The sequence below is a fragment of the Eurosta solidaginis genome, chromosome 5 (genome assembly GCF_040869045.1).
Source record: "Eurosta solidaginis isolate ZX-2024a chromosome 5, ASM4086904v1, whole genome shotgun sequence".
Lineage (NCBI taxonomy): Eukaryota > Metazoa > Arthropoda > Insecta > Diptera > Tephritidae > Eurosta > Eurosta solidaginis.
The window spans coordinates 208,233,135-208,252,707 of NC_090323.1; the positions used below are offsets into that span (position 1 = coordinate 208,233,135).

Consider the following 19,573-nt stretch of genomic DNA (forward strand, 5'->3'; position numbering starts at 1 on the left):
GAAACTCAGTAAGGAGTTATATGAGGTCAATGCCTAACACCAACAAGAGAATATGGAATTGGTGAAAAGGGGGCGTGGCACCTCCCATACAAATCTATATATATAAAAATCAAATTCTGTGTGTGTGTATGGGTGTTCGCTATGGAAACATATTTCCCACACTTCAATCATCACCAAATTTTGGTTATAGGTTCCTCCGATCAACGGGAAGGTTTTAGGCTAAAAATAATTTAGGTATATAAAAGGGGAGTGGCACCTCCCATACAAATGGAATATTTGGTACCTTTGAAGGTATACATGCCAGAACATTGAAACTCAGTAAGGAGTTATATGAGGTCAATCCCTAACACCACCAAGAAAATATGGAATTGGGGAAAAGGGGGCGTGGCACCTCCCATACAAATATATATATATAAAAATCAAATTCTGTGTGTGTGTGTGTGTTCGCTATGGAAACATATTTCCCACACTTCAATCATCACCAAATTTTGGTTATAGGTTCCTTCGATCAACGGGAAGGTTTTATGCTAAAAATAATTTAGATATATAAAAGGGGAGTGGCACCTCCCATACAAATGGAATACTTGGTACCTTTGAAGGTATACATGCCAGAACATTGAAACTCAGTAAGGACTTATATGAGGTCAATCCCTAACACCACCAAGAAAATATGGAATTGGGGAAAAGGGGGCGTGGCACCTCCCATACAAATCTATATATATAAAAATCAAATTCTGTGTGTGTGTGTGTTCGCTATGGAAACACATTTCCCACACTTCAATCATCACCAAATTTTGGTTATAGGTTCCTTCGATCATCGGGAAGGTTTTATGCTAAAAATAATTTAGATATATAAAAGGGGAGTGGCACCTCCCATACAAATTGAATATTTGGTAGCTTTGAAGGTATACATGCCAGAACATTGAAACTCAGTAAGGACTTATATGAGGTCAATCCCTAACACCACCAAGAAAATATGGAATTGGGGAAAAGGGGGCGTGGCACCTGCCATACAAATCTATATATATAAAAATCAAATTCTGTGTGTGTGTGTGTGTGTTCGCTATGGAAACATATTTCCCACACTTCAATCATCACCAAATTTTGGTTATAGGTTCCTTCGATCAACGGGAAGGTTTTAGGCTAAAAATAATTTCGAAATATAAAAGGGGCGTGGCACCTCCCATACAAATGGAATCTTTGGTACTGCATAACTTTGAAGGTATACATGCCAGAAAATTGAAATTCAGTAAGGAGTTATATATGAGGCCAATCCTGTATGTGTGTGTGTGTGTGTGTTCGCTATGGAAACATATTTCCCACACTCCAATCATCACCAAATTTTGGTTATAGGTTCCTTCGATCAACGGAAAGATTTTAGGCTAAAAATAATTTCGAAATATAAAAGGGGCGTGGCACCTCCCATACAAATGTCGTAATGGTAGAATAATGAAAATTGGTAAGGAGTTATGTGACGTTAAGTCCTAACACCTGCAGTAAAATGTAGAATAGGGAAAAAAGGGGCGTGGCACCTTCCCTACAAATGTGATTTTCCAGAGTTATGGCTGCCGTACAAACTTAAGTTATTTTAACACCTAAAGTTTGACTGCATTGTTGAGTTTGGCTGTTATGCCTTTCGGACGTTTAGTAATCTGCCGCCGTTAAAAAAATTGTTTAGCTTCAGTATATCTACATCTTCTATAAAAATCAAATTCTGTGTGTGTGTTCCCTATGAAAACGTGTTTGCCATATTTCAATCATCGCCAAATTGTGGCTCTAGGTTCCTTCGATCAACACGAAAGTTTTTCATATTTCATATTAAGAATTTCAAATTTAAATGTTTTGGTTTTTTAATAATTTGGGAAAAATTTAAACAACGTGACATCAGGACGGACAAGGCGACAGCTGTTTCGATTATATCTTGTGAATCTCTTCAAAGCCTTTTCTCCCGGGAGTGGGAGCCGAACCCGCACTCCTACGATAGTTGAAATGGTTACAAACGCTTTCATGTTTTTGTTTTTTTTGGCTATGTGAACGAACTATCTTAGCTCCCAAAAATGCTCATGTTAACAAATGCAATGATCGCATTCAAAACCAATTTCCTGGTGAAGTGACGAAATATAAATCGATCGACATAGTTACAGATAAAGATAAAATTGTGAATTATCCAAATTAATTTCTAGACTCCTTAGAACCAAAAGGAATGCCTGCGCATATATCAACTTTGTAAATTGGCTCACCAATGATGCTTCTTCGGAATTTAAACCCACCAAAATTGTGCAATGGAACCAGACTTTGCGTTTAGAAATTAATGCCGAATGTAATCGAAGCGACAACCATCAGCGGTAAAAGCGAATGTAAAGATATGCTCATTCCACGAATCTCAATGATTCCTACAGATTTGCCATTAAATTTTATGCTCTTACAGTTTCCTGTACGCCTTGCTTTTGCAATTACAATCAATAAAGCACAAGAACAATTGCTTACTGTTGCAGGATTAAATATAGAGAGTCTGTGCTTTTCCCATGGCCAGCTATAAGTTGCTTGCTCTAGAGTTGGAACACCAAAAAATGTGTTTATCTTTGCACAGAACGAATAAACCAAAACTATTGTGCACCCACATGCATTACAATAAGATACAAGAATAAAATGTTTTAACAGAAAGTTTCACCAAATATGCGTACAAAATTAAATTCAATTTACAGAACAATAAATTAAATTATCAACAAACAAAACAGAAAAAATAACGCAGCATTCATTCGATCTCGGACGTTACAACGTACGCCGGGTAAAGCTAGTACTTTATGAGTACAAGCTTTTACTGGCTGTTGGAGAAAAACTAGTTTCAAAATCGGTTGCTCAACTATCTGCTCATGGGATTATATTTTTTCTCTATTACTATCCTCACTTTCGCCATTTGCCAAGTCCTTCTACCTCTGTCCCTGAGTGCCCCTCTTTTCCTTACAATTAAGACTACTGCGAATGGCCACTGTATAGAGTATACAAATAGCATTGATAAAGGGGTACGGCGTAGAAGCTCAATTGCAATGTAGCACCAATATCTATAGCACCCTAATGTCTTTGGTCTAATCCTGCTGAAACTGCAAGTTATCTTAGACGCCTGTTAGAGGATACTGATGGGAAAAAGCACCTCAACGAGGTGAAATTGTTATAAAAATCAACTCAATAATTCCAGCTGACCTAGGAAAAACCAGCTAATAGTTTGTGGAGACTTCGATGTTAATCTGCTTGTTCGTGAAACATATAGTAATAGTATGTTAAATTATGTATCTAGTACTGGTCTAAGTGTTGTCAGTAACAATGTGCCAACCAGGTTTGGTGTTAATTGTTGTCCTAGTCTTCTGGATTATTTTATTGTGTCTGACCCTTCAATAGTTTTAAAATTTGACCAGATGCCATTTTTATCAGGTCTTGACTTTATATTTTGTTCCTTAGATATACAATTTAACCGCTGTGATACTGGTAGTACCTTTAGTTTTAGGGATTATCGCTTACTTGACTATAATGCTTTGTGTTCTGATTTGTCCTGTGTTAATTGGAGTGATTGTTGGTTACTAGTTTCTGCTGATGAAAAACTTGAGTTTCTTAACAGCAAAATCGTTAATGCCTTTAACATACATGTGCCTATTCGCTCAAGTAGACCTAGAAATGTTTCGTGTACGTGGTTTAATGGCCAAGTTCAAGCGGCAATAAAAGCACGAAGTAGGGCATACCAATCGTGGAGGAGGGGTAAAAGTACTGTTGCATGGCTTGCCTATAAAGCTGCCAGAAATATCACTACTAAGATAATAAGGAACGAAAAAAGTAGATTTTTTACCTCAGTGCTAAACCCTTCGCTACCTCCAAAAACTCTTTGGCATAATCTAAAAAGCTTGCGAGTATATGGAAGGAACAAATATGTATGCGAACTAAATGCTGACACCCTCAATGATGCGTTTGTGAGTAGTCATGCGGGCGCTGTAAGTCCTACTACACTTTTCCCAAACGTTTCTGAGCGCTACGGTGGAGAAAATTTTGAGTTCAGGGCGGTATCCGAATGACACGTGGTAAGGTGCTTGCTTAAAGTTAAATCCAATGCCATCGGGGTTGATGGTATACCAATGAAAGTTGTAAAAATTATTCTACCATTTATACTGAGTACCTTCACACACATCATCAACCATTGTATCACAACTTCTCGGTTTCCTGAATCGTGCAAATGTGGTACGGTAAGACCCGTACCGAAGAAATGGCTTGCAAGCACGGTCTGTGATTATCGACCCATTATCATATTACCCGCGCTGTCGAAATTTTTTGAAAGGCTTCTAGCAGAACAAATAATTTTGCACATTTCTAGAAATAACCTGTTATCACCGTACCAATCGGGCTTTAGAGCCAAGCATAGTTGTACAACGGCACTACTTAAAATTCTTGATGACATACGCATACCTTTCGATAAAAACCAACTAACTCTGCTTTGCCTATTAGATTTTTCTAAAGCTTTTGATTCTGTTGACCATGCGTTACTTTCTTATAAACTTAAAACATATTTTGGATTTGCTAACAGTACTTTGATGGTAATGGAGAGTTACTTAGGAAGATCACAATTTGTTAATACTGGCTGCGAAATATCGGGGATCAAGCACCTACCCCGAGGTGTTCCGTAGGGTTCCATTCTTGAGCCTTTGTTATTCAGTATTTTCGTAAACGATATTTTTTCGGTTTGTCAGCACATGAAAATGCACGCATATACAGATGACATACAATTATATTCGTCTGGTAATTTCACTGACGTAGCCAACTTCTCTCTTAAAGTAAATAATGATTTATTGTCAGTACAGAGCCGGGCCAATAATAATTGTCTCTGCCTTAATGCAACTAAGTCGTTCGTCTTGCCCATTTCGAAGAACAGGTCCGTTAATGCCCTTGCCTCACCAATATGCATTGGTAACACGGCTTTACAAATTGCTTATAGAATTACCAATTTGGGTTTCGTCATCAACTCTAATCTAACTTGTGAAGACCATATCAATACAGTCATGGGTAAAGTGTATACCACATTGCGCAATCTTAGGCAATCTGCACCTTTCACACCTCCGCATATTAGAAGAAAACTGGCCCTACAACTTTTTTGCCAATAATAAACTATTCAGAGCTCGTTTATAACAAGTTGGACTCATGTTCTACACACAAAGTTCAGGTCGCCTTTAATAATGTAACTCGTTACGTTTTCGGGTTACGAAAGTTCGATCATATTTCGGCTTGGAGGTCCAAACAATTAGGATGTAACATATTTGACTACCAAAAAGCTAGATGTGTGATTTTTTTGTACCGCTTGATTGTCACAAAATCACGAGCACATCTTTTCGAGAAATTGACATTCACTAGGTCTCCCAGGACCAGTAATCTAGTTGTGCCTAACTTTAACTTCGTTGCCTCGACAAGGCTGTTTTTCGTCAACACCGTACGTATTTGGAACTCAATCCCAGCTGCAATTAGGAATAATGTAAACCAAAGCAACTACAAACATATCTTTTTCAGTTATTTTTCTAGTCAACAAACTTAAAGGGGGCATTTATTTTATTCTTATTTTATCTTAATCTAATTTAACCAAAATTTAAAATTTAAAAAATTAAAAATTTAAAGTTTTGTAGTGTTGTTTTGAAATAATTGTTATCTACCATTTTTATACCTTCCATGAAAATGAAATGGTATGTTAATTTCGTCACGAAACCCAAAATTGTAAGTCCTTAAAGGAAAATAGATAGACCCGACATTAAGTATACCGAAATAATCAGGTTGGAGAGCTGAGTTGATTTAGCCATGCCCGTCTGTCCGTCTGTCTGTTTATATGCAAACTAGTCCCTCAATTTTTGAGATATCTTTATAAAATTTGGTGAGCGGGTGTATTTGGGTGCCGATTAGACATTTGTCGGAACCGGCCGGATCGGACCACTATAGCATATATCCTCCATACAACCGATTTTTCAGAAGAAGAGGATTTTTGTCATATCTTACTCAATTTAACAGATTGAAGTTTCAAACTTCACCATATAATTTCGTATATTGCACATATTGTTGCCTGAAAAAATTGATGAGATCGGTCGTATATATAGTATATATCCCCCACAACCGATTGTTCAGATAAGAAACTTTTCGTAATTACTGCCCTATTTTAAGAGCTAGAGGCTTCAAATTTCAACGAATGCTTAGGTATTTAGCATATATTGTTCTCTGAAAAAATCATAAAGATCGGTGGTATATATAGTATATATATGGTGGTATATATAGTATATATATATAGTATATATATATATATATATATATTTTCGCAATTTTAGCCCCATTTTAATAGCCAGAGGCTTCAAATTTCAACGAATGCTTACGTATATAGCATATATTGTTGTCTGAAAAAATCATAGAGATCGGTTGTATATATAGTATATATCTCATACAACCGATTGTTCAGATAAGAAACTTTGCAATTTCTGCCCCGTTTTAACAGCTAGAAGCTTCAAATTTCACCAAATGCTTACGTGTATAGCATATATTGTTGTCTGAAAAAATCATTGAGATCGGTGGTATATATAGTATATATCTCGTACAACCGATTGTTGAAATAAGAAACTTTGCGCAATTTCTTCCCCATTTTAACAGCTAGAAGCTTCAAATTTCACGAAATGCTTACGTGTATAGCATATATTGTTGTCTGAAAAAATCATTTAGATCGGTGGTATATATAGTATATATCTCGTACAACCGATTGTTGAAATAAGAAACTTTGCGCAATTTCTTCCCCATTTTAACAGCTAGAAGCTTCAAATTTCACGAAATGCTTACGTGTATAGCATATATTGTTGTCTGAAAAAATCATTGAGATCGGTGGTATATATAGTATATATCTCGTACAACCGATTGTTGAAATAAGAAACTTTGCGCAATTTCTGCCCCATTTTAACAGCTAGAAGCTTCAAATTTCACGAAATGCTTACGTGTATAGCATATATTGTTGTCTGAAAAAATCATTTAGATCGGTGGTATATATAGTATATATCTCGTACAACCGATTGTTGAAATAAGAAACTTTGCGCAATTTCTTCCCCATTTTAACAGCTAGAAGCTTCAAATTTCACGAAATGCTTACGTGTATAGCATATATTGTTGTCTGAAAAAATCATTGAGATCGGTGGTATATATAGTATATATCTCGTACAACCGATTGTTGAAATAAGAAACTTTGCGCAATTTCTTCCCCATTTTAACAGCTAGAAGCTTCAAATTTCACGAAATGCTTACGTGTATAGCATATATTGTTGTCTGAAAAAATCATTTAGATCGGTGGTATATATAGTATATATCTCGTACAACCGATTGTTGAAATAAGAAACTTTGCGCAATTTCTTCCCCATTTTAACAGCTAGAAGCTTCAAATTTCACGAAATGCTTACGTGTATAGCATATATTGTTGTCTGAAAAAATCATTGAGATCGGTGGTATATATAGTATATATCTCGTACAACCGATTGTTGAAATAAGAAACTTTGCGCAATTTCTTCCCCATTTTAACAGCTAGAAGCTTCAAATTTCACGAAATGCTTACGTGTATAGCATATATTGTTGTCTGAAAAAATCATTTAGATCGGTGGTATATATAGTATATATCTCGTACAACCGATTGTTGAAATAAGAAACTTTGCGCAATTTCTTCCCCATTTTAACAGCTAGAAGCTTCAAATTTCACGAAATGCTTACGTGTATAGCATATATTGTTGTCTGAAAAAATCATTGAGATCGGTGGTATATATAGTATATATCTCGTACAACCGATTGTTGAAATAAGAAACTTTGCGCAATTTCTGCCCCATTTTAACAGCTAGAAGCTTCAAATTTCACCAAATGCTTACGTGTATAGCATATATTGTTGTCTGAAAAAATCATTGAGATCGGTGGTATATATAGTATATATCTCGTACAACCGATTGTTGAAATAAGAAACTTTGCGCAATTTCTTCCCCATTTTAACAGCTAGAAGCTTCAAATTTCACGAAATGCTTACGTGTATAGCATATATTGTTGTCTGAAAAAATCATTTAGATCGGTGGTATATATAGTATATATCTCATACAACCGATTGTTGAGATAAGAAACTTTGCGCAATTTCTGCCCCGTTTTAACAGCTAGAAGCTTCAAATTTCACCAAATGCTTACGTGTATAGCATATATTGTTGTCTGAAAAAATCATTGAGATCGGTGGTATATATAGTATATATCTCGTACAACCGATTGTTGAAATAAGAAACTTTGCGCAATTTCTTCCCCATTTTAACAGCTAGAAGCTTCAAATTTCACGAAATGCTTACGTGTATAGCATATATTGTTGTCTGAAAAAATCATTTAGATCGGTGGTATATATAGTATATATCTCATACAACCGATTGTTGAGATAAAAAATTTTGCGCAATTTCTTCCCCATTTTAACAGCTAGAAGCTTCAAATTTCATCAAATGCTTACGTGTATAGCATATATTGATGTCTGAAAAAATCATAGAGATCGGTTGTATATATGTTATATACCCCATATAAATTGTATTTTTTTGCCCCTTTTTTACGGCTAGAAGCTTCAAAATTCATCAAATTTCATCAAATAGTTACGTTTACGTCATATATTGTTGAAATACGTGATTCGTAGTCATAGTTTTTACACGCAGACCACAAAAAACCTGAAACTTTGCATCCTCACACAAAGTACCTACCTATTTTTTATTTTATATTTATCTTAAAAATCGTTTAGGTATGTAGATCTGTTCATTATATATTTCTTATCTTATACATCAGATTATTCGGAGATTACGAACGGCATAAGATTATTGCTCAGCCCCATTCATGAAAGGTATGAAGTCTTCGGCACAGCCGAAGACAGTCCCGTCCTTACTTGTTATTTATTTATTTATGTACAAACATACATATTTATTTTATCATACATATTTTAATTCATATATTTATTTATTTTTTCCATATCGGCAACATGTACTTAAATATTCTGACTTACTTTACGTTATATTGAGTTTTTGTAATATGATTCCCTTTGGTCGTTATGAATTATGTTTGTTGTACTACAAAAGACAATTTGTCTTACTGTACAAATGTATATTCTCTTAATAAATGAAATGAAATGAAATTACAAAAGTAACTCGACTAGTTGTACACAATGAGTGTATAGAGAAAAACACAATGGATGGCTTATCAAGATTTCACAGCCCAAAGATGGCGATCTCCAACTAGAGATAAGATCAAAGTTAGATAATCCAAACATATAACTAGTAACAATGTTAATGTCAGCCAACTATAATATCGACGGGTTAGGGGGCTAAGAAAATATCCGCAGAAGGTATTTCTGCCGTAAGAGGTGAATAAAATACCCAAATGATTCAGAGGGTTGTGCAGCGCAATCCTTTCAAGGGATTGCCAGCGCAATTTATAGCTGCTGCCACCCAATTGCCAACCTCACCTACCCGTGGCGAATCTTTTTTCTTTGGCAGCCGGGGCTCTGACGAACCCAAGTTCCATGGAACTATGGGGTAGGGAGAGGGATGGCCTAGAAGATTCTATGTGGTCATATTAAATTATTAACGAGATGATCGGGCTTATACCTTAATGGTGCTTGTTATCAGAACGTACCAAATCTATGTCCGGCAAAGTACCATCAAAACCGATAAAACACCTCAAAACATTCGGGGAGTGTTTTAAGCGCTACAACAGCAACAACAACATCGGAAATATTAGTTAGATTGCAAGATTAGGGGTTTTAGACCAGCAGTTTTAGAGCCAACTTTGACACACTGAGATCTACCCGTCAGATAGCACCGCATGAGACGCGTTTCAGATTACACAAAACTAAAATAATTTTTCAATGATAGCCGGTCAACAATTTTTTGTATTAAATTTTATATGAGAATAGGCTTTTCTTGACCATATGGTTGCTATTTTTAGTGCAAGTAAAACTTCACTATTGCGACCCAACGTTTCGCTAAGCACCTTAGCTTCCTCAGGGGCGAAACTGCATTTATTTAACAATATTTTCATCACAAAACATTGAAGAATTACATGAAATTATAAAAATTTTGAATTTTGTTAATATACCGAAACAATAAAGCGGACATTAGAAAGAAGAAAACAAACACAGCTCTCTCACAGCACACCACAGTTAGTGGCCACACAGCTGATTTACAAAATGCCAAAATATTAGATAAAGAAAAACGGACAAAGATCAGATACGCCATAGAGAGCTTAAGAATAATGCAGAAAAGGGACAAAACAGTAAACATAAAAGAGGACACTGATTGCATTGCAGCGGCTTATTTGCTTTGCATATAATTTTCAATTTTAGTTGACAAATGTACCACGCACAGATGGTATCGATGTGTTAGTTGTAGTTATGCAAATTGTGATATTTTACGTCCATATATTTGTAAGTGACCTTATACATAAGTTTTATTGTTTCGGTATATTAACAAAATTCAAAATTTTTATAATTTCATGTAATTCTTCAATGTTTTTTGATGAAAATAATGTTAAATAAATGCAGTTTCGCCCCTGAGGAAGCTAAGGTGCTTAGCGAAACGTTGGGTAGCAATAGTGAAGTTTTACTTGCACTAAAAATAGCAACCATATGGTCAAGAAAAGCCTATTCTCATATAAAATAATTTTTTATCCTATTACAAAGCAAGTCATGACTCACAGAGTCAAATGATTTCGAAAAGTGAAGTAATCAAAATAACGTCAATTCATTGTTGCCAAGTGATCCTCTAATGTTGTCTAAAATTTTTAATAAAGCCGTAGAAGGTGTGTTTCTGACTGAAACCGAACTAATAAGGGGAAATAGGGTAAATTTGTTAAAGTGGTCATGAACTTGTTCGGAAAATGGGATGTCGAATACTTAAGAAAGCGCCGACAAAATAGTTATGGGTCGAAAGTCACTGCGACAACACGCAGGCCTTCTTTTAGCAATGTTTTGAACCGTGTAAACTTTCCAGGTATCAGTAAAACATGAGGTTCCAACACTGTGATCTATAATATCAATGAGATTAGGCGAAATATAGGGTTCAATTTATTTAACGAACTTTATGTGTATACCGTTCTCGTCGATTGCATTACACCTTATCTTACTTATGCCTTATCTTACAAAGACTTGGTAAGCGGATGCAACAGAAGAAGGTGAAAGAGTTTAACTTGATTAGGACAAGGTTGCCTTCTCACCGGCACAAAAAAGCACCAGACTCGTAGTCAGGATAGAGGCAACAGGCAGGACATCACTTATGTATACGGAGATTTTTATGTTATGACATAGAACATGATCTTGTAAGGACGTGTACAACATTCTTCTATGTATTTGCTCTTTTCTCGCCATATATTGGTAGTAGTCTCATTTCAATGTATAATACAGAAAACTTGTCGGAAACAATTTTCTCTTATATAATTTTTTGAAGAATGATTGGCGGGACCTTTAACCGTCGCATCTATAAAACAAGCCCCAGGGCTCAAGTATGAGAACTGCGTAGAGCAACTTTAGCTACTCTTGTATTGAGCACAACAATATATTTATTTTACAATATTGGTCGAAAATTCTTCGTTACACGCAGTATAGTGTTCCGAAACCTTGTTAGGTAACCGGCAAGTAAGGGGATTCATGTTGTAACAACAACAGTTGTATTAACGATAAAGATACTCCACGAAGGTTCTGGGGAGTGTTATCGATGTTGATGGCCTTTTGCCGGATAAGCACCGTTAAGGTACTTGCCGGACCATGTCAGGAACGATTAATATGACCATATTAAACCTTTTAAAGATAACCCTTCTCCCATCCCCTAGTTCCAGAGCCTTGACAGCTTGATATGTGTGTGATACATTCATATTTGTAACAGGATTGCCCTCGCATAGGTGAGGTGGACAATTGGATTGCACAAGCTCTGAAGTTACAAAGCTTTGTATTGCGCTTATCAACACCTTAAATCCTCCCTCTCATTGCTAATATATAAACCTGGTAATATCATATTAACCCTAATTTATCATAGTTTGTGATGAGCTGATAAAATAATTGTGATCTATTCCTCTAGAAGATATTTCTGGTATGCTTTTTTTGAAAAATTATGATCGGCGCTTACAAGATTTTTCGCGATTGCCCCTTAACCGTCGGATCTGAAGCTGACTTATAACAAATCCCAGGCCTAAAGTGTGAGAGCTGAGTGGAGCATCTTTATATGTGCTTGTACTGAGCAGAATTGGTTCAACAAATGAAAAAATATGTTGGAAAATTGGTCGCACATTCTGCGTCGCACGCAGTGTAGAGTCCCGAAACGTTGTTAGTTTAACGGCAAATGAGGGGATTCATCATATTTCTTGCCGATCGACAGTGTATTGTCGGTATTAAAGTCTCATCTCTATTTTGGTAATATGCCACCCCAGTGCGATGGTAGCGTGCTCCACCGACCACACCGAAGTGCCTCGGTTCTCGCCCCTGGCAAAACAACATCCAAATTTTAGAAACAAGCTTTTTCAATTAGAAGAATATTTTCCTAAACGGGTCGCCCCCCGGCAGTGTTTGGCAAGCACTCCGAATGTATTTGTGCCATGAAAAGCTCTCAGCGAAGGAAGTAGGTCCCATACATGTATGCAATACGCAATACATGTGTTTTTTTTTTTATAGATTAGCGAGTTTATATTACTTATTTTTGCTCGGTGGGCGAGAGGGTACAACTCTTACACTTATCGTGTTCTAAATTTTAATAAGTCATATCAAACAAAAGCAGTGTTTTGTGCTTTTGACTATGGCAAATACAAAAATTGAGATTTATATTACAAACTCAATTCCCGTAAATACACTCTTGCAGAAAAGCCGCAATAAATCTGTGAGAACAATGGATTAAAGTAACCTGCAACTAACACCTTTGAAGTTTTTCAAATGCTATTAAATAAAGTAAGTAATCCATAAACATAACAGGAAAAGAAAACGGAAACAATGAAAAGCACATGTAAAATTAATTAGCTTCCACCGTACACGACTTCCTAACTCAAATGAGCAGAACAAGAGCAGAGAGATGTGAAGAAAAGGATAACAATGGCTTATAATTTACTTGCATGAGAGAACATTTTCTATTTGCTCGTCTTCAAACGCGGAGCAAGTACACCACCTACACAGCTTGGTAAATAAGTGAGTATAAATGAATGAAGGTAAACTGCGCACTAGCTCAGTGAAAGACGAATGGTGCAATGTTTACACGGGCAACGCAATGGGCTTCGAGTTCTACACCATGGCGTATACGTAACATAACTCATACTCATACTCGTAAAGCAAACAATGCAGTTGTGGTATGTTATCGCTGTATTTGACCAACAGTTTGGTTTCAATGCATTACTAACGAGATTTATATGTACATTTGTAGTTGTAGATAGTTATTCTAGACATGTCAACTCTTACATGTGTGCACATAAATTTGAGCACATACAAGCACACAAACACTCAGCGTAACTGAAACCATGTACTAAGCGAATATCAGAAATGACGGTTTGCAAAATATTTTGCAGTTTTAATTAAATAACTCGAAGGTAAGGAGAGTTGAGGGAGTTTTGAAGAGCTGGTTAGTGTATATGTGCAAAAAGGTCAGAGCTTCACTTCTTTGATACCCAGTAGTGACAGACCACTATAACGGTAGAAGTAAGAGTAAAGCAGGTACATACTACATAGTGTTGCATATTTGTCTATACTTTTATTTGTTCGCCATCTCTATTGGAAATAAAAAAATATGCCGTTTGACAAAATGTGAGGAAATGACAGATTTTACAGCTCGTGCTTTAAAAGATATCTCAACATACTTTAAATTGAGACACGTAAATCTATCACTACCACTTGAGTTAAATTGGTTAAACCGAACTGCGGAACCGGTAATAAATCTTCCCTTTATTCCTTTCAGTTTGAGTTTGGAACAGCCAGTACCAGCGACCACTCTATTCGATAAGTCATAATCTACATTCTACAGCGGGCTAGGGTGTTTATAATATACCCGCGGCTGGTATACCTGTCGTAAGAGGAAACTTAAATAGGGCGATATCAACGCAATTTATACCATCTCCACCCCAATTGGCGAATCCCATTTCTTAAGCAGCCGAGTTTCTGGCGCTACTTTGGGGTGGTGGGGCGGTGTGGCCCAGAAGGTTCAATGTGGTCATATAAAATCGTTCCCGAGATGGTCGCGCTTATACCTTAATGGTGCTTCTTACCGGAATGTACAGGATCCGGCAAAAGACCACCAACAATGATAACAATCGCCAAAACCTTCGGGGAGTTTCTTTATGGCTACAAAAACAACAAAAACAAATTTACGGTGGAATACGATAATTTTTTTTGAAGGAATAAAAGGAATCCAACCTAAACCAAACAATCTGTGCCTCTTTTAGGCCGAGTACCGATCCACCCTAAACTGCTGTAAAATATTACGTCGGAACGCGGCTACATCTCAAGTCTCCACGTTCGTTTGGCAGTATCGAAGTACGGAAATTAAATTTGAAAATAAAGCAAATCACTTGAAGAGGGAGCGGGAGAGTAGGAAGAAATAGAAGAAAAGGTAAAGAGAGCAGGGGATTGAGATAAAGGCAGAGGGAGAGAAAGAGAAGGAGTGAGATGAAGAGGCTGAAAGAAAAGAAAGTGACAGAAAGAGGATGAGGAAGAGGTACAGGAATACGAATAGGCTGCTATCAGCACTCAAAGAGGGAGCGGAAGAGGAGGAAGAGAAATAAGAAGAGAGAGAAGAAGAACAGGAGGTAAAGAGAGAATGAGCAAGTGAGAGGCAGGATATGATGAGGGATTAGAAAAGGGAGAAAAACAAGAGGAAGGGATGAGGAGGAGAAAGTGGAATACGCAAAGGAATAGGAACAAATTTCAAGACGATATCATCTCTCCCTACTCATCTAGCACTTCTTTTTTGTGTACTTGTCGTGGCTTGCTGAGCAGCTGAGCTGTAAGAAGGTAGCGGAGAGCAGCTGACGCCCAGACTACGGAACGTCCTAGGTGAACAGCAAGATGCCATACAAGATTTGTAAAAATTACGGAGTTGACGGGTTTTGGGATCTAGTACAGAACACCCCGTACGATGAAACCATCCCAAACACGTAACACACTGGCAAGAGTGTGACCGTCTCAAAAAAGATTCTTTTTCGGCACACGCAGCGAAAACATTTTTCTGGACCGGGATCAGGTACTGGCCTAGGATTGAGTTCCATACCTTCCCTGAGCAGAAGAATATGGCACAGCCGCTGTAAGGATATGCTGAAAGGATGACAATTTGCGAGAGGGATGCAACAAATTAAACGGCGTTACACTGAAAAGACAGCACATGGTTGGCAAAAGTCTCGAGTTGCTCCGGTACATAGAACCGGCTAACTATGGAAGTCCTTTTCTAATTTCCCTTTCTATGTTGCTTTACAGTTCTTTACCTCAACGAAACGGACTTCATCTATTAGCCTAGTTCCTTTCGTATCTCTCCTCCTTATATTCCCACCTTTTTGTTTTCCCCTTTCCAACTCTCTTTTGATTCAATAGGAATAATAGTGAGAATGAAAACTTTCCAGCACAGCCAGAGCTACCACGTTCTTTAGTAGATTGGCAACGTTCTGTAAGTCAAGCAGAAGTTCTATAATCTAAAGTAGCTATAATAGCTTGATCTACCTCCATATCTAGAAAACTTGATCATCTGTTATTAGCTTTTGGATGTAGAAACATTTTCTTTATATTTTTGAAAAAACTCCAGCTTTCTACCGGGTGTATGCTTAATGTTAGCTTTTGCCAAAGCTTTAATTCCAGTTATTTTATCTATTTTAAAAGAAAGAACGTTGATGTGTATTAAAAGTAAATATATACATCTCCCGTGTGTGTACGTTTATAAAAGTTTGAAAAATTATTTGGTCGCTTTGTTCTTGTATAACAAGAATGGGTCATAAACACCACGCCAACTGCAGATTATCAGTTTGAAAATCTACTTACAATATATTATACAAGTTGCGCCCCTAGGTCGTACATTAGACACATATACACATACATATACATATGTATGTAAGCGAGTATGGGTAGAGGATGAAGCATGTGAAATTACGAAGTTAATTTTTTATATTGCTACGACAAGCACTGCACCCACTCAAACATCCTGTTAGGCATGTACGTGACTAGTATGCCCTGAAGGAAGCTTTGGATTACGAGCCACTGAGTAACAAACTTATAGAATATATTTAGTAATATTGTTTGATTATGATTTCATAAAGACCAAGCAGACCATGGTATAAATATTACCAGGTAAAACCATTTACTCTTCCTGGCGGCCATAATGGTTTTGTGATTTAAAAAAAAAATTTAAAATCACTGTCTTAAACTTTGTGGAAATGCCAGACCAAAGTAAACACAAAAAAAAATTGTTGATTTGACATTTTCATTTTTTTTAATACCAAAAAAATAGAATGCTTATGAAATAAGTGAAAAAATATTTCGAAAAGTTTTGAAATCGGTTTTTATGTATATGGCAAAAAGATTAGTTACCAATATAATGGATGCCTTAACACGTGCTATTTTTCAAAGGGAAAGAAGAACGAATGTTGGAGACCACCCGTATCGATTTTTCGTTCATCCTTCTTCACTTGGTTGATACGTCTTTAACCCTTAAATATGCTGAAACTTCACTTTATAAGAGATCACCAGTCTTCGCTACTGCGAAAAAAATGATCTTGGAGATATTCTTTGGTTTGTTTTGGTCCTTTTCCTCGCAGTTGGAAGATACATTTTTTAATTGGCGCTTAACTGTTTAGGAGATGCTGCTCGTTGCGTAACAAATCACTCCAGCTAACCCTGTTTCGCGATAACTGACGCCAACACGGGGCACCAAAAGAGATCAAAGTCTTCCCACACCTGCTTCTCCGAACCCAGTGGAGATCTTGCCATAACTTGCACACGTCAGCAAAAACGCTGCAGCTCTTCGCAGCTTAGCTAGACATCATCGTCCAGTTGGAGTATGATAGTTCCTGGAGGCTGCACTTACCGGCTGAACGGTCAAAGTCTGCTGCCGTGGTGTAGAGCTAGTGTGTTGGCCTATCCATCAAAAATATTTAAGAAAATTTGTATAAATGGTATTGATTGTCCCTTGGTATTACCTTGGTACCAAAAATTCGTCCGAATTAGCAGATACATTTTTGAGTCGGCACAAAATATGTATTTAGGTGAGACAGTTCGTAGAAAAACGATTACACATAAGTAGCCTTGGAATTGGATGGAAAGCTAGACCTTAATCTCCTCAGATATATACACCAAATTGTTATTATTAGTAGATATGTATCCCTTCCGTACACCTTGGCGGTAGGTCGGGTTTTTCTTCTCGTCGCGCATACGCTGGTACATTTCGAAACAATTTGTTGAAGAAAATTCCTCAGAAGAGGATCGTGGCCTGTTCCTTCCTTTTGCGGGAAACCACAATACAATTCTTGAATTGAAAATTCAGGAATGCGGTTGACCGTTGAGAATTCTTATTTTCTGGTTATTTCCACCAATAAAAAATTCGGTTTAAAAAAAATTTCGGGATAAAATATCATAACATAATTGTTAGAACGCAAAAATATATGGTAATTTATACGACAGCTTGACACCGGTAATACGCGTCCAAAAATACCGAGAGAGGTGTCAAAAGACTCGTGTTGTCCTCGAAAATAATAATCCGCGGGCGAAAAATAAAAATTTTAGATCGCTCAAAAGATATTAACGAAAAACCGAAAAATGACCCCGGAGTACTCCAAAACCGAGGGTGGGATCCATAGTATTTTTGCCCAGAACACCTGCATTGGGGGCCTTTGGCTGCGCTTATAAAAAATTACGTTGCGTGCGTTCAACACGGCTTTGGAGACCAAAACTATATCCGCGGAAAACAATTATGTTCACATTTTTTTTTGTGGGCACCACAAAATCATCAAAATTACAACAATACATGACAATTTTCAAAATTTCTTTTGCAAATATCTCTTGACATACCCAAACTTTTTTAACTCCGCTTTCGGATTCGCGATCATAGATCCAAAACACGCCCTTTGATACCCCTCTTGATATTTTTGGACGTGTATTAAGAGTGTCATGCTGTCGTATAGAATTACCAAATATATTACAGTTTGTTATATTTCTATTACGAAATCAAAACCAAAATAAAAAGATAAAAATGTGAGAGCAGTGAGAATTTAAAAATTTTTTTAAACGTCATTTCGGCTCTCACCGGTTTTACCTTGTAATATTTATACCATGAAGCAGACAACTATTTCAAGGACACTTAATTGTCGATTACATTGATTACAAAGAGCAGGATTTCAGGCAGACATGGTTATTCGTAGCTCCAGCGCCATACTTCAGTGTGAACATATGCCATTCATGGTTTGCATTTCCTACAGGGTACATAGTAAGTGCTACAGGTGTTGGCCTTTAGCTTAGCTATCGTTGTTTAATAAATGGATTTCTCAAATAAATATTAGCGCGCAACAAGAAGAAAGTAACAGGCAACGTGTGGGAGATTAATGTTTATATCGTGCCATGTATGACACGGCCTACATACATACCCTGCAGTAAAACCAACTAGTTGTATACTAGAAGAATACTAGTTTGCCAAAAATCCCCACTAGTATGAGTTCTGTCTTTTTTCCATATTAGCAACTGGTATTTTCAACACGGCCATGTCCTACGTAATATCAATTGCCAGCCTCTGCATCAGCATCATACCAGTTGACAAACTAGTCACTATATAAACCAACATCTTACCAGATGCCATACTAGTCAGCATATCCATCAGGGTCATACCAATTAACATACTAGTCAGCCTTTGCGCCAGCATTATACCAGATGGCATACTAGTTATTATACCAATATCATACCAATTGACATACTAGTCAGTGTATTCAACATCAACATACCAGTTGGCATACTACTCAGTCTATGCATCATTGTAATAACAGTTGATATACTAGTCGATATTTGCATCAGCATCCTACTATTTAATATACTAGTCTCAGTTGGGTTGAAAAATTACTTGAAAATTGATAAATTAGCTCAAATTTATGTTATTCATTATATTTCATATATATAAAAGGTATGTATATATGGGGTATTCCATCCCATTTCGACCAATTTTGAACCCGACCCCTTTAGAATTGGCTGAAAGTTTTTCTTCTTTTTCTAGCTTACGAAAGACGTTTTTCAGAATTTTTTAAAATTTTTTCATCCAACTCAAAAAAAGTTATGAATTTAAAAAAAAACACCGTTTTTGTTTTCAAAATGCTATAACTTTTTCAAAAATTTACCGTTTGGGACCTTTTTTTTTTTTAAAATTTGTTTTTAAATGTACCTTTCGGAAAAAATACAAAACAATTTTTAAAGTTTTTTTTTTTTTTTCAAATAAAAAAAATAATCGGCCCACTCCGGGATTAGTGGGTATGATTGCAGAATTGATTGAAGTTTTTTATGAGAAAAAAAATGGCGAAATTCGAAGTCTCGAAAAACTGAAAAATT

At 36.6% G+C, this 19,573-nt stretch overlaps 1 protein-coding gene across 2 annotated transcripts in view; it reads right to left on the reverse strand.

The window, feature by feature from the left end:
- Fife (regulating synaptic membrane exocytosis protein fife) overlaps window positions 1-19,573 on the reverse strand; it is a 297,378-nt gene that overhangs the window by 161,020 nt on the left and 116,785 nt on the right. The window lies entirely within an intron of this gene.